This window comes from Neofelis nebulosa, chromosome 5 (genome assembly GCF_028018385.1).
Source record: "Neofelis nebulosa isolate mNeoNeb1 chromosome 5, mNeoNeb1.pri, whole genome shotgun sequence".
Taxonomy (NCBI): Eukaryota; Metazoa; Chordata; class Mammalia; order Carnivora; family Felidae; genus Neofelis; species Neofelis nebulosa.
In genome coordinates, this window is record NC_080786.1 from 79,835,354 (window position 1) to 79,849,088 (window position 13,735).

The 13,735-nt window shown below is 42.4% G+C and overlaps 1 protein-coding gene and 1 long non-coding RNA gene across 9 annotated transcripts in view; one reads left to right on the plus strand and one right to left on the minus strand.

The window, feature by feature from the left end:
- Window positions 1-13,735, plus strand: part of LPP (LIM domain containing preferred translocation partner in lipoma) — a 682,444-nt gene that overhangs the window by 359,239 nt on the left and 309,470 nt on the right. Inside the window, exon 1 of one of the 8 annotated variants that reach the window (XM_058732407.1) lies at window positions 6,124-6,210. The exons of 6 other annotated variants lie outside the window; for them this stretch is intronic. The gene's annotated coding sequence lies outside the window, so the exon portion shown is untranslated. Of the gene's footprint in view, window positions 1-6,123; window positions 6,261-13,735 lie in introns of those variants that run through there. One more of the 8 variants, XM_058732409.1, reaches the window with a different exon arrangement.
- On the minus strand, window positions 830-6,116 carry LOC131513054 (uncharacterized). Its single transcript, XR_009262441.1, has 2 exons — window positions 6,036-6,116; window positions 830-2,207 (listed from the first exon to the last, which is right to left on the minus strand). It is a non-coding gene; the product is annotated as an uncharacterized LOC131513054 (long non-coding RNA).

A 13,735-nucleotide genomic window follows, 5' to 3' on the forward strand; every position in this document is an offset into this window, starting at 1 on the left:
CTGTTTTGCAATTTCTGGGAAGAAAAGGCCTTAGAATGGGAGAATAGATTTAGAAATTTAATCTGAGGATGTGTCACTGTTGTGGTATGAGATATCTAATTGCCCTTCTGCTTGTCAGGATATGTGTTTTTAAAGCTACTATCCATCAAGGCCTTTATTTTCAATTTTAATCTAGCGTCTTCCCACCTCCCTGACCCTGTTTTCTCTCTTTTTTCCTTCTCCTCCTTTCCTACTTCTCTCCACTACCTCGTATGCACACAAGTAGACCCACATCCACTTACACAGCAGTATGGGTGGTACAAACCTGTATGCACACATACACGTATGCACACATGCATACAGCCATGGACACACAGGTACACATATACACACATATGCCGTGTACATGCTTACACGCTTACATATACACATGTGTGCACACCTGTTAACTACATAATAGTCTTAGTATTGCCTAAGTTCTTATGATTTGTCAGGATCTCTGTTTGCATACATTGTCTTATTTAATGTCTAAGCTTGGGAGGTGATACTCGCTATATCCCTGTTGAACAGATGAGGAAACTGAGGTTGGCGGAGGGTAAGTAAATTTCCCAAAGCCATATATCTCATAACTCAGTGGTGATTACAACTGTGGCTCTCTGGTTCCAATGCCCATGCTTCTGTCTGCTGTACAGTGGTACCCTGAAATAGTTCCCAGAAAAGAGTTAGCCCCCTAAAAGAAAGGATTTCTTCACAATGAAATCAAATTTTTGTACATTGCAGTTCATGTCAAGTAACTTCTCTAGACAATGAGGAGACATTTTATGGTGGATCTAATCCAGACTAGAAACCGGAATGTGTAAGTCCTTTATCACTTTCCCTATCTCTTCCTGGTGATTTGGGGCAGGTACCTAAATGGGGGAAACGGTGCAGTTTATAACCTCATAGAAACGTACTTAAGTTCTGTTGAGATGGATGCCGAAAGAAGTCGGTGAGAACACATGCAAAAATTATCTACATTTGGGGTCTGGCTACTCCTGTTCTTTACCTCTTACACCATCTTCTCCTCTTGACACATTCACCTAGTTGTTTGCCCAGGGAGGGAAGCCATCTCAGATCGCATCTGTGGCCTCTTGTTTATTCTAGCAAACACTTGGACTGGCTTCGCTATGACCTCACTGCAGGGGTATTCGGAGCCAAGGCACGGCTCTTAGTTGGCGTGTGCACTTCCCACTCACTGCAAGAACAAGTAGTTTAGGGCTACCTGGAAGTGTCTTCTCCAGAGCACTGCCACATATGTATTGTCCTTAGTAGAAATGAGAACAACTGAGACATAGTGGCAGAGCTAACATTTAGAAAATAGGGCTTATAATGACCATTTCAGTTCTTTTCCTTCACTAGTTGATCATTCCCACCTTGGAAGCTGATGGACATGTGAAGGCTCAGGATTGGTGTGCGTTCCAATACGGGTACCAAATGTTAAGGTCTACTGTTGGGAAAGGTAGTGTTGGTGATCTCTGTCACTATATTTACACCAGCAGTGAGTACATTGGTCACGAGGCTTTCCTGAACTTTGTGTATGTCTCAGATTCTGTAGTATTTTCACAAGGTACTTTTATGGTAAGAGAAAAAGGATGCTCTTTGCTGTTAATGTGACCAAGATACTTCAAAGTCAGTCTTGTTTTTTTGGCATCAAGAGAACCCTCCTGCCCCCATTTGCCACTCTCCACAGCTTGTTAAATTGAACAAGACTTCTGTGTTACAGTGATTTGTCCAAAAATTTAAAAGTATAATTCAACATAGAGCATAATAAGAAATCATATAAAGCAGGAGCCAGCAAAGCCACAGCCTTTGAAAAATAAAACAAACAAAATAAGTCTTTGGGTATTAAGCATGGTGGCTGTGTCCTAAGCTCTCATTTATTTTTGGCAGTTGGAATCTTTGAAAAGCACAAATTGCTGGCCCGTTACACTTGCAGGCTTCAAGTTACTGGCAAGCTGACTGGTAAGACTGTCGGTTAGGAGTGGTGAGGCACATTAGATTGTGGCGAGAAAGTTGTCTGAACGAGCATCCCTTATTTCTAGAAGAGAGGCAGAGGTAGCTGTGCTGCCCAATTCATGAGGTGGTGTATTAAATGAGATATCAGGGAAAGCAGCTCGTTAAACCTTAGTTGGTGTCCGTGTATCTTTTGGCAAAGTGTCTTCTTATGAGCCTCAGGGAGCTTGTTGGATCTGGAGAAAGAAACTGGGTCATAAGATGTTTTCAGTAACAATTGCATATATTTCTCCATAGAGAAATAGTGTCCAAACTATGAACTCTTGTAGAGAGTTCCTATTTTATTATTAAGTTTAGTAATAAACCTAGTTTCTTGTAAAGCATCTAGTGTTTCCAAATATTTTTAAATGTGTTGGCCCCTCATCAAACCAATAGGTCTATATGGGAACAGATCCTGTGTGAGTTAGCAGGCTATAAAAATAAACCTTCCCTTTAGGACCTTAACTTTAGTAGGGAAATCCTAACATAGGCACAGACAGAGAAGATAGAGGAGGAGCCATAGGAGGAGAATGTAAAATACACGTCTGTGTGTGTTGGGAGTAGGAGGGATGGTGGTGGCTGTTGAAGTCACTTTCCGCCAAAGAGATAGATTATTCTCCCCTGAAAAAAAGTCACACCTGTGCCTGGCCTTTATTTCATGGTCAACTATGGGCATTGGGTGATGCCGGTGAGAATGATGCTCTAGGAGCAGAGATATAAGCAATTTCAGGAAACCCTGTGCCGTTTAGCATTGTCTTGGGAGAAGGGTACGAGAAGGGAGGAATGTTAAGAGGTCAGATTAGAAAGATGTGATTCCATCTTGGAGGTCCTTTCACCTCAGGTGGAGCAACTTGTGTAAGTGGTTTGAATATTAACTGGATTAACTGACAGAAAATTGTGCGGTGTTCCTGGGGCCTTCCTATCTCTCGGTTTCAATTTCCCCATCTGTCAAATGTCAAATAAGAGTTTTTAACCTTCTTCCTTTTTTTTTTTTTTTTACTTTTTTTTTTTTTTTTTTTTGAGGGAGAGAGAGTGCGTGTGCACATATGTGCCTGAGTGGGTCAGAGGCAGAGAGAGAGGGAGAGAGAATCCCAAGCAAGCTCCAGGCTGTCAGCACAGAGCCCCTTGTGGGGTTTGAACCCACAAACTGGTGACATCATGACCTGAGCCGAAGTCAAGAGTCAGATGCTTAACTGACAGAGCCACCCAGGTGCTCCAAGAGTTTTTAGCTTTCTAACCTCCAAGTTATGACTCTGATCTCTGATGTTTCATAAATCCTTGAATAATTTCATCTTAGCCTCCCGTTAAGATTACTTATTCAGTACATATAACTGTACTGGTTTCTGTAGTAAACAGACAGTATTGTAGTAAATACCCGGTGGGAACTAGGACTGAGAAAACAGTCATGTGTTGCTGATTTAACTATGATCTGGAAAACTGTATGAGAAGTAAGCATGGGCCATCATCAGCTCATGAAACTCATGGGCAAAGGCCGGAAAGTGTGAGCTTGACCTATGTTATCAGTTTATTATTATCAGTCTATTATCCCTGTGACAGTGTCACTAATTTGGTGACTTAAAGCGATACATTTCTTTATTATCTTCAAATTCTGTAGTTTAGAAGTCTAGTACTATCTCTTCACCAAAGATAAAGGTGTTAGCAGAACTGCTTTTGTTTCTGGAGGTGCTAGGGGACAATTCTGGGGGCTTTTCCAGCTTCCAGCGGCCTCCCGGATCCCCTGGCTTGTGGCCTATTCTGAAGGAAATTCCCAGTCCTTTCAAAGCCGGCAACCTTGTATCTCTCTGACCTTTCTTCTAAGGGTATGTCTCCCTCTGACCACAGCTGGGAAAGGTTCTCTGCTTTTTAGAAGTCATGTGATCCGATTCGGCCCGTCTAGATAATGCAGGAGAACCCTTCCATTTCAAGATTTAATCACATCTGCAAAGTTCCCTTTGCCAAGTAAAACAACACGTGCACAGCTTCTGGGAATTCGAGTGCAGATATCTACGACTGAAGTGTTATCTCACCTACCACTGTCTGTTTCTGGGAATGTCAATGATCACACATGGTTAATGCATAGACAGTGAGGCTGTCCCTGAGAAAAGGGATCAGTAGCCAGATTGTGGACTGTGTTTTGCGCTTCATGTAGAGTTCTGAGGTTATTCTGATGCCAATCGGGAACTATTCAGTTCTTTTTTAGCACAGGGGTATTTAGTCTGTAATTAACTGTCCAAGTGGGTAGCTCTGTGGTACCCAACAACCCTTTGCATTTATTTCTACGAGAAAAATTGAATCTATTTTTCGACTCCACACACTGGAACACAATTCAGTGCCATCATTATATTCTCAACATTCTCATCATTAATATTCTCACCTCTTTTTACCACGTTCTTTTTCTACATCGTCTCCCTAACTTGATTGTCTTGGAGTCTGAGGGAATGCCATTCATGGTCTGTGAGTTGTTGGGTAAAAAGTTCAGGAAGGTTTTCACTGGGCAAAGGTGTTTCAGGTTCTGGAAACTGGAACTTGGTCACGGCAAGAGGTATTTAGGAGGACAAAGAGATGCCTGTTCCTTGCAAGGGCAGCCCGTTAAGTTTGTGCTTTCTGGAGCTGACAGGGCCTGCGTGAGGAGGGGGATAGCCTCTTCACATATTTAACTCAGGCAAACACCCAGTTTCCTCTCAGGTCCCCAAGGAGCAGATCTAGGATGTCTAATGACAGAATTGGCACTGAATCTCTGCACGTTCAACGTAAGAGTGGGTAGTTAACTTGTGTGCTTGTTCAAGAATGATTCGTAATGCAGAGGAGGAGCTGGCGAATAGACGAAGCCTAGTAAATTGAAAGATTCTCCTGATGGAACAGGGAAATTGAGATTTATTGTTTAGTCAGTTTTAATTACAGTGTTGTGTTGCAGAGGAAAGCAGCTAAACAGGACGTTGGCTTGTAACACCACCAACGTGGAATCAACCTCAAAGGAGATGGTTGTCAGAGCAGTGTTCAGTGCCCGAGCTTTTACCAGATGAGTCACTTGTGTGAAGATATCTTGACACAGATAGAATCGAGGTGCTCACGTTATATCTGATCACAGAAATGTTAATGCAGAATAGCAAACTGGCTTTGATCTTCATGGGATTGCAGGCTGGGGAAGAAAGAGGGGGTGCATTTTTAAAGGTCATCTCTACTACTTAGGAGAAAACACATTTCGTGCCCATGTGAGACTGCCTTTCAAGATGGGAAATGAGTCCATTTGAGGGAAAACTGCAAATTGTTTTCTCGGTGTGAATTTTGTGTTAGCGTGTGTGTGTGTGTGTGTGTGTGTGTGTGTGTGTGTATCCATGCACGTGTGTTTTTGGAAGAGTTTAGCATCCTAAATAGTTATTACTTCTGTGTTGTAGTTGATGACATCTAACACCCACTGTGGTGCATGGAGAGGAAGAACCTTCTATCTCCCACTTTAGGTGTTAACGATGTGGCATAATTTTACAAAAAAAGGCACACAATTTCAAATGTGACTTCTTTCCTAACTCGTAAGTAGAGTTGACAGCAATGAATTTATCTCCTCTGTGTAAACTCAGAAAGAGTATCTTTTGAATGAGTGGTAGTTGAATTCATACCAATGAATGTTAGAGAGTAGAGATGAATCGGTGTTTATTTGGGTGACAAGGAGAGTCTACAGGGACGAGGCTGCTTGTCTGAGGTTGGATAGCAGGTCAGGGGCACTGCCAGGACCAGAACCAGCATCGTCTGACTCCCAGCTACATTTTGGTCCACTACAGCTGCCTCTCACGTTTGACAGTCTGTGACTCACAGTCCAAATCTATGGTGATGCTTATAATATTTCACTTTGATTCTAAATCAGCAAGCCATTTTTAGAAGTACTTACACTGCGGCTTTACATTTTACACTATTCTTATGGGTTCTTCAGGTTGTCTTCTGGAACTCTAATAAGAGTGACTAGAGGCACCATTTATTCATTACAGCATTCCCCCCTTATCCATGGCTATGCTTTCTATGATTTCAGTTACCTGTGGTCAGCCCTGGCCCAGAAGTAGAGGGTCCTCCTTCTGGCCTGTTGTCAGGTTAGTAGTGACCCAATATTACATCACAATGCCTCCGTCACTCGCCTCACTTCATGTCATCATGTAGGCAGTTTATCACCTCCCTTCATCACAAGAAGAAGGATGAGTATAGTCCAATAAGGTACTTTGGGAGAGAAAGCCAGAGACCGCATTTATGTAACTTTTGTTACGGCATATTGTTATAATCGTTCTATTTTATTGTTATTGTTGCTAATCTCTTACTGTGCCTAATTTATAAATTAAACTGTCACAGATATGTATATATAGAAAAAAACATGTATATGTATATATATATATATATATATGTATATGTGTATATATATGTATGTATATATGTGTATATATACTGTTCAGTATTATCCTTGGTTTCAGGCATCCACTGGGGGTCTTAGAATGTATCCCTCATGGGGAAGGGGGCGGGGATTATTGTATCATGACAAATATTTTGTGAACACCTATTGAATGGCAGGCTCTCTTCTAGAAGGTGAAGCTGCAGCTTTGAATAAAAGAAAATGTATTTCCCCAAACTGTTCATATTCCTTTGGGGAGAAAAAACAAGTAAACATTAAGTCCGATGGAGTTAAGTGCTGTAGAGGAAAAGCAAGATAAACACAGGAAGTACTTTGGTAAGAGTGCAGTAATAGTTGCTAGTTTGCATAAGGTAGGTAGAGAAGAGAAGGCCTGATGAGGGGGTGATATTGGAGCCGAAATCTCAAGTAGGGAAGGGAGTGAGCCATGCAGATGTTTGGGACAGAGGGGAGAATGTCCCTGAAGGAGGAGAGCACGAGTGGGGGAGCCCTGGGAGAGGTGCATGGCCAGCAACTAGCCTGTTTCTGAAAGAGTAAAGTGGCCAAAGATAGCTGGAGCTGAGTGATCTTAAGGGGAGCGAGAAAAGAAGGGGTTCGGGATCTGTTGGGCCAATGATCGTCATACAGTACAAGCTTGTGGTCTGAGTACAAGCTTGAGGACTGAGAAGTGGATCACTGGATTTAGTCAGGTCTTTTGTGGGGTTTGCCTTGACACAAACAGGTCTCACTGATGTGTTGAGCTTCTGGCTCATACCTGATGTACTTTTCCTTTGTCCGGGTGGAACCCACGCTAAATAATGGTTAGATGCAAGGGCTCCGGAGTTACAATCCTGGCTCCATATCTTTACTTTTTAAGCTTACACAACTTATTTGACCTTCCTCTATGCTTATTTTTTTGAGAGAGGAAATGATCTCCACTTCATAGCGCTATTGGGAAGGTTGGATGAGATAAATGCTTAGCACAGTATCTGTGACATAGCAAATGGCCAATAAATGGTAGGTCTTATGATTAAGAATGGAACAATCAGTAAAATTTAATGAAAATGAACCTGCCTTATATTTTCTTCTTATCCTAAAAATCACATATCTCTCTAGAGTTGCACCTGAATGGTTGGCCTATTTTATGTCCTTTCTTTCTTTGTTTTTCTTGGGGGCATTTTCACAATCATTACATGAGTTGACCACATTGTAATCTACTAGTTCTGTCTGATCGAGTTCCCTGAGAAGCCATATCCTACCCATACCTCAAAACTTAATGCAGGGCTTGGCAGATCTGGCACTTTAGGCTTGATTAAAATGGTTTCTGAATGTCCTGGTGACTGATCAGGGTGTCACATGCAGGGTCATTCCAATATGCAATGTGGTAATGCTGGGGTAGAGTCCTAATTGCTGGAGTCTTACAAACGCGTTTTAATTTCTTAGAATTCTTCAGTGTCTTTTTAATGTACCATCCCCTCCCTTTACAGGTTATTGCACAAGTAAACCCTTGTACTTTTCTCACTCCTGTAAGGGGCCCCGACTCAGTTCAGTTGAACTGTGGCGTTGGTCTTGTTCTGTGGCGGGTACCTCTATGGCAACTACACATTCTTTCTCTTTCTAGTACCTAAGAATAAAATGAGGCCTTCATTTTGGATTTCTCCCTTTCATAGTTCCAGAAGCTCAAATAATTGGGTCTTTATTTTAAAAGTGTCTTCATGAGTTGGAAAAGAAAGGGGGGAGGAGGTTGATGTTTGTTTCTTTTCTCTTCTTTGAAATACATGAGTAAAGATAACTCTTCACAGATCCGAACTATAGCAAAAACTGTGTTTGTTGGATTCTGGAAACATGTTTTTAAATCTAAAGCAACCCTGGGCCAGGAGGAGTGAAGTGGCAACAACTTCAGCAGCCGGAGGTGTATTTTTAAGAGCTGTGTCCCTCGACGGAAGGAGATACTGGGAGCGAACATCTGGTCTAATTCCTGTGCCTTCGTTTACCAGTTCGCAAAATGGCAACAGGTGTTTCTTGGCTTTTTCACATAGTGTGCAGTCTAGGTGGTAAAGTGGTATGTTCAACTCCTCAGTTTGCTTTTTGAGGAGTAGTGGGTTGCTACTGAAAAGGCTCTAACGTAGTTCCCACTGACTTGTCCTTCCCCAGAACACCGGAGGCCTGTGCCCCATTCAAAGGACCTTGGCTAACATGTTTACCTGAATAAGGATAAGAGTCAAGAAGAATCAGAGGGAAGCCGGAGACTTGTAGAAGGCTTATTCTATTGTTGCTGATGCCACAATTTAGTAAAGTGTGGAGAATGGGTTCGTGATGGTTTGGTGTTCTCTTTTCTGCATGTATGTATGCAATAAGCAAAACAACAGAGGACATGAGAACTGAGAGAGCCCGATGTCAGTACTTCATGTTAGAGATTCTCAAACAGGTTCAGAAAAGTGAACTGATTTGTGCAAGGTCCCACAAACCAATAAGGAGTGGATATCACCAATACCTTTTTAAAAAATTCTTATTTAAATTCCAGTTAGTTAACATACAGTGTACTGTTAATTTCAGGTCTACAATTTAGTGATTCCACACGTTCAAAAAACACTCGGTGCTCATCACAGCAAGTGCGCCCTTTCAATCCCCATCAATATTCTTGAGCAGAAAGCAAGTCAGGTATGTGTGTACAGGCGCGTGTTTACTCCCACCAGACACTCAGACCAAATATCACCTCCGCTCCCGGCCAGTAAGTTTCTTGTCTGCCTCTTAGTTCTTTGGTTCTTCTGTAGAAACACAAGACTTTCTGTTAAACTGACTTCTTTATTTGGGGTAAACTGTTATATACCAAAAGCATCAAGATGGAAACCTGTATCTCCATATCTCATCTTTACATCCAATGGTGGTACACTTTACCGAGCTCGTAATTCCTCCTATTGCACACATCTCCAGTGGACTCTGTAATTTCTAGCTCGTAATTTAAAGCTACCTGTAATACCTCATCATCACTGTCTACCTGGCACTGTCGTCCTTGGAACTTGCCTCCCACCCCATCTGACTTGATGTACACATTTCTTCGGGCACTTGTCACATCCTGTGCTCTATTACAGTTAAGATCAGCTGTGTGCATTCCCCTTCTCTGGTAAGACAGGAACCCTGTTACTTGTGGGGAGTAGGTTCGTGTGTGCTTCCGTCTCTGGATCTTCCATTGCATCCGACACAATAGGACTTGGTATGGGTTAGGCACTCGGGGAATGTCTGCTGAACAAATGAAGGCAATTAGGGGGAAAAAAATTAAACCCTCAACAGTCTTTAAAACAATCCAGTGAATAGATTTACCAGAACTGCGAGGCCGTAGTTATTTTGACATTTTTACCTCCCACTTGCTGTTCTAAATAAAAGCAAAATAAAACCATAGGTTCTTCAAATGTCAAAAATGAATTCAATGATATAAAGTACAATGGGTCACACTGACTACTTTTGATTAACTTTCTGCTACTGAGAAGACATGTGTACATGACTCTGCTTTTCTCAGAGGAGCAGTGCCTTTGTTCTGTTCTGAATTCGTGGGGGAAAAAGAGGAGTTGTTGATAAAACAAAGATCTTGACTTTGTCTCAAATGGGAGACAAAGAAGGTATTATGGAGATTAGGAAACAAAATATCTGGATTCTTGTACATGTGCTGCCTCTGTCTAGCTGTGTGTCCTCCCACCCGTCCCTTTCTGGGCCTTAGTCTCCCCCGATGTCACACGAGGGAGCTGAAGTAGTTAATTTCCAGCGCTTCCATCCCGCCTGGAATTCTAGGCTGGGGTTGAGGAGTAATTCCTTCCGATGACATATGGCCCAACCTTCAGCTCTTAATTGGCCCGCCATCATGATCACAAGTACCTGATTATTCACACACTTTTGAATATATGAATTGCATAAAGCTGTTCAGTGATGGTGAAAATTGAGTCCTAAATATTCTATCAGATGTATATGTAATGTAACCTATTCAGGATCTCATTAGGGTGTAAAATGATATGTGAAATATGCACCGAGCGAGAAAGACTTAGAACATTATGATAACGGAGTAATACAATTTGATTTTTATGAGTTAAGGATGATGGTATAATAAGAGCTTCAGTTCTATGAAGCCTGGAGCTGCAGTGTGTAGAGTTGTGTCTAGTAGGGAAAAGCCATGAGAATGTGTTGTTTTCATTCTTGTATGCCTATGTTCACAGAATCAACTATTTCACTCAGACCTGGGAAACAAAGCCGCTTATTAGCCTCTTTGTTCGAGTCATTCTGACTCGTCACCCACACCGTTCATATTTATGTTCATGCATATTGCATTATTCTTTTGCCATGCTGGTGCCATAAAGAGAAATATCTGTGCTTTGAAAAGGTACCCAGAATCCCCCAATTTCTCATCAGAAAAAAATAAAACCACTTACCTCACATAAACTCACTTCAGAAAATGTGAATGCAACACTGTTGCCCAAACCACTTTCTCCTTTGAATGCCAGCTGTCCACACCGCAGCTCTACCGACCTTCTGCTTCCAGCGCCTGAGACCTATACCACCTCCCAGGCTGCTGGGGCTGGTGTGGGTGTTCATCTGGCCGAACAAAACGGGCTCGTGTTCTCACTCTGCTATCTGCGACCTGGATTCTCCATCTACCACTCAGCAGCTCTGTGAATGCTGGAGAGATGTTTCATTTCTCTAAGATCCTAATTTTCTCATCAGTAAGAGAGGAACGGTTATGGGGCACCTGGGTGGCTCAGTCGGTTAAGCGACCAACTCTTGGTTTCGGCTCAGGTCACGATCTCACAGTTCGTGAGTTCAAGCCCTGCATCAGGCTCCACAGCTGGCAGTGCGGAGCCTGCTTGAGATTCTCTCTCTGCCTCTGCCCCACTTGGCGCTATCTCTGTCTCTCTCAAAATAAATAAATAAACTTAAAAAATGGGAAAGAATAGTTATATTTATGTTATGACATGGCTAGACTTATGAGAGAGAATGCATAGATGGCATTCAACCCCGGGACTGGCCCTTACTAGGTATGGGTTTACTTCCCTTCTTGTGGATAGCTGGGGGTCTCTTTCTTTACCTGATTTTTCTCTGTGCTATGCCAGCCCCAGAGGGTCTTCCACTGCATTGTTAAGGAGAGGAAAACGGCCTGCAGTCATCTTTCCAGATCCTTTCCAGTTCAGTGATGCCTCAAATCACTACCAGCAATCTCTGCTGCACTCTGATGTCCATTTCCTTGTGTGTTTCTTAGACTTTCATAATCTCCTATGAATGGAGCGTGGGATCTGGAGGACCTGGCTTCCAGGCCTAACTCTCAGAATATCCTACGACTTGACCCATGCCAAATGATTTCCTTCTACTTATGTATGTTTGTATGTATGTATGTATGTATGTATGTATGTTAAGTTTATTTGTTTATTTTGAGAGATAGAGAATGAACAAGCAGAGGAGGGGCAGAGAGAGAGGGAGAGGGGGAAATCCCAAGCAGGCTCCATGCTGTCAGCACAGAGCCCAATGTAGGGCTTGAACCCATGAACCATGAGATCATAACCTGAGCCGAAACCAAGAGTCAGGCCCTTAATGGACTGAGCCACCCAGGCCCCCCAAAACCTTCCTCTATATTTAAATGATAGTCTTAACCCTTAAGTCTCTCCAGAATTGCATCGATTGGGGTCATTCATTTCTGCCTCAGTTTATTGGATACTCAGTATCGAGGACATCCATTTCTGTTTTCTTCCTTTTATGTGATTCAATGTTTGTACATTCCCATTGTTACTCCTGAAGTAGTAACCAGGTAACATTTCTGAGCCTGGCTGATCTAGAGGCCCTTCAAGGGCTGAGCTTCCTTCTTGATAATGGCAATTCAGTACTTTCACTTAATATCTTAACATTTGCAAAGTTCCTTCATTTATTCATTAGCATTGAACTCTCACAAAAGCTCCTGGAGATGGGGATTCTTAGGTACATTTTAGAGATGAGGAAACAGGCTGAGAGATGAAATGATTTGCTCCAGAGTCCTATAGCAGGTGCAGCATACCCTAGATTTCAAACAGCATCCTTCTTCTGGTCTAACGCCCTGGCCTTTCTTCTGAATGTAAATGGGACTCCCAGCCTGAGTTAGAAAGTCTGTGTGCTCATTAGTACCTAAGCGAATCTGTCTTTCCATGCAGAAGAGTGAGATGAGACTTGGGAGCATTTTCTTCAGCCTACAAGATCTGCATTTGTGTCCCTTTCTAATATATTCCTAACCTTAAATTCCTTCTTAAGCTCCAAGAACATTTTACTCAGTGTAGAAATTCACTGTTGCCATTGGCTTCTTCAGAGCTTAGCCGTGCACGTTTCTTCATTGTGATTGGCAGGAGAGGTCCACTCAGTCCCTGAATGTACATTTTCTTGGACATGGTCTCAGGAATCAATCGCTATAAAAGAAAGTGCACTTGTTGTAAAAAGCACCTGTGATTTTTTTTCCCTTCCTTTGAATGCAATGCCATCTACCTTTAATGCCATCTACCTTTTAATCCACTGAGCTTCTCCGTACATGTCCCCGTCACTCAAAAATGTAAGAGAACAGCATGGTGTAGATAGAGCGCTGGGCAAATTAGAAGAGCAGATTCCAAAGCCACCTCTTCCACTAGTTAAATATTTCACTTTGGAATATCACTTCACTTCTCTGAACATCTAGTTCATCTCTTGTTTTTTATTTTTACTTTTTTAATGTGTATTTATTTTTGAGAGAGAGGGAGAGACAGAGCGTGAGCAGGGGAGGGGCAGAGAGAGAGGAAGACACAGAATCCAAAGCAGGCTCCAGGCTCTGAGCTGTCATCACAGAGCCCGACGCGGGGCTCAAACTCACAAACCGCGAGATCATGACCTGAGCCAAAGTCGGACGCTTAACCGACTAAGCCCCCCAGGCGCCCCTAGTTCATCTCTTATGAAGGACCAAACTAGATCATTTCTAAGGTTCTTTTCAACTCCTTCAACCTCCTTTAAGGTTGGTAAATTCTCCAGCATATTGGTCTCCTTCCTAGTTTATTGGAATACTATCGTTTATTCTTTTCATTTCGCAGGGAAATGCTTATTGCACGTAAAGTTAGGAGGCTTTACTTATTCCACACCTATTTATGGAGTACCGACTATGCGCAATATAATGGAAGTGTAAGAGAAATTTGGAGGAGGGAGACATCCAGAAGAGGAAACTGTGTATGAGTAATGATATGGCAGTTTGAAAGTACAAGTTTTGATGAGAATGGGGCATGGCTGAGAATTTATAAGGCATGGAGGTGAGCAGGTACATATGAGGCTGTGTAGAAGAGCGGATCGGCCTGAGTTTGGAGGGTCTCCACAATGTGTATTGCACACGCATGCACA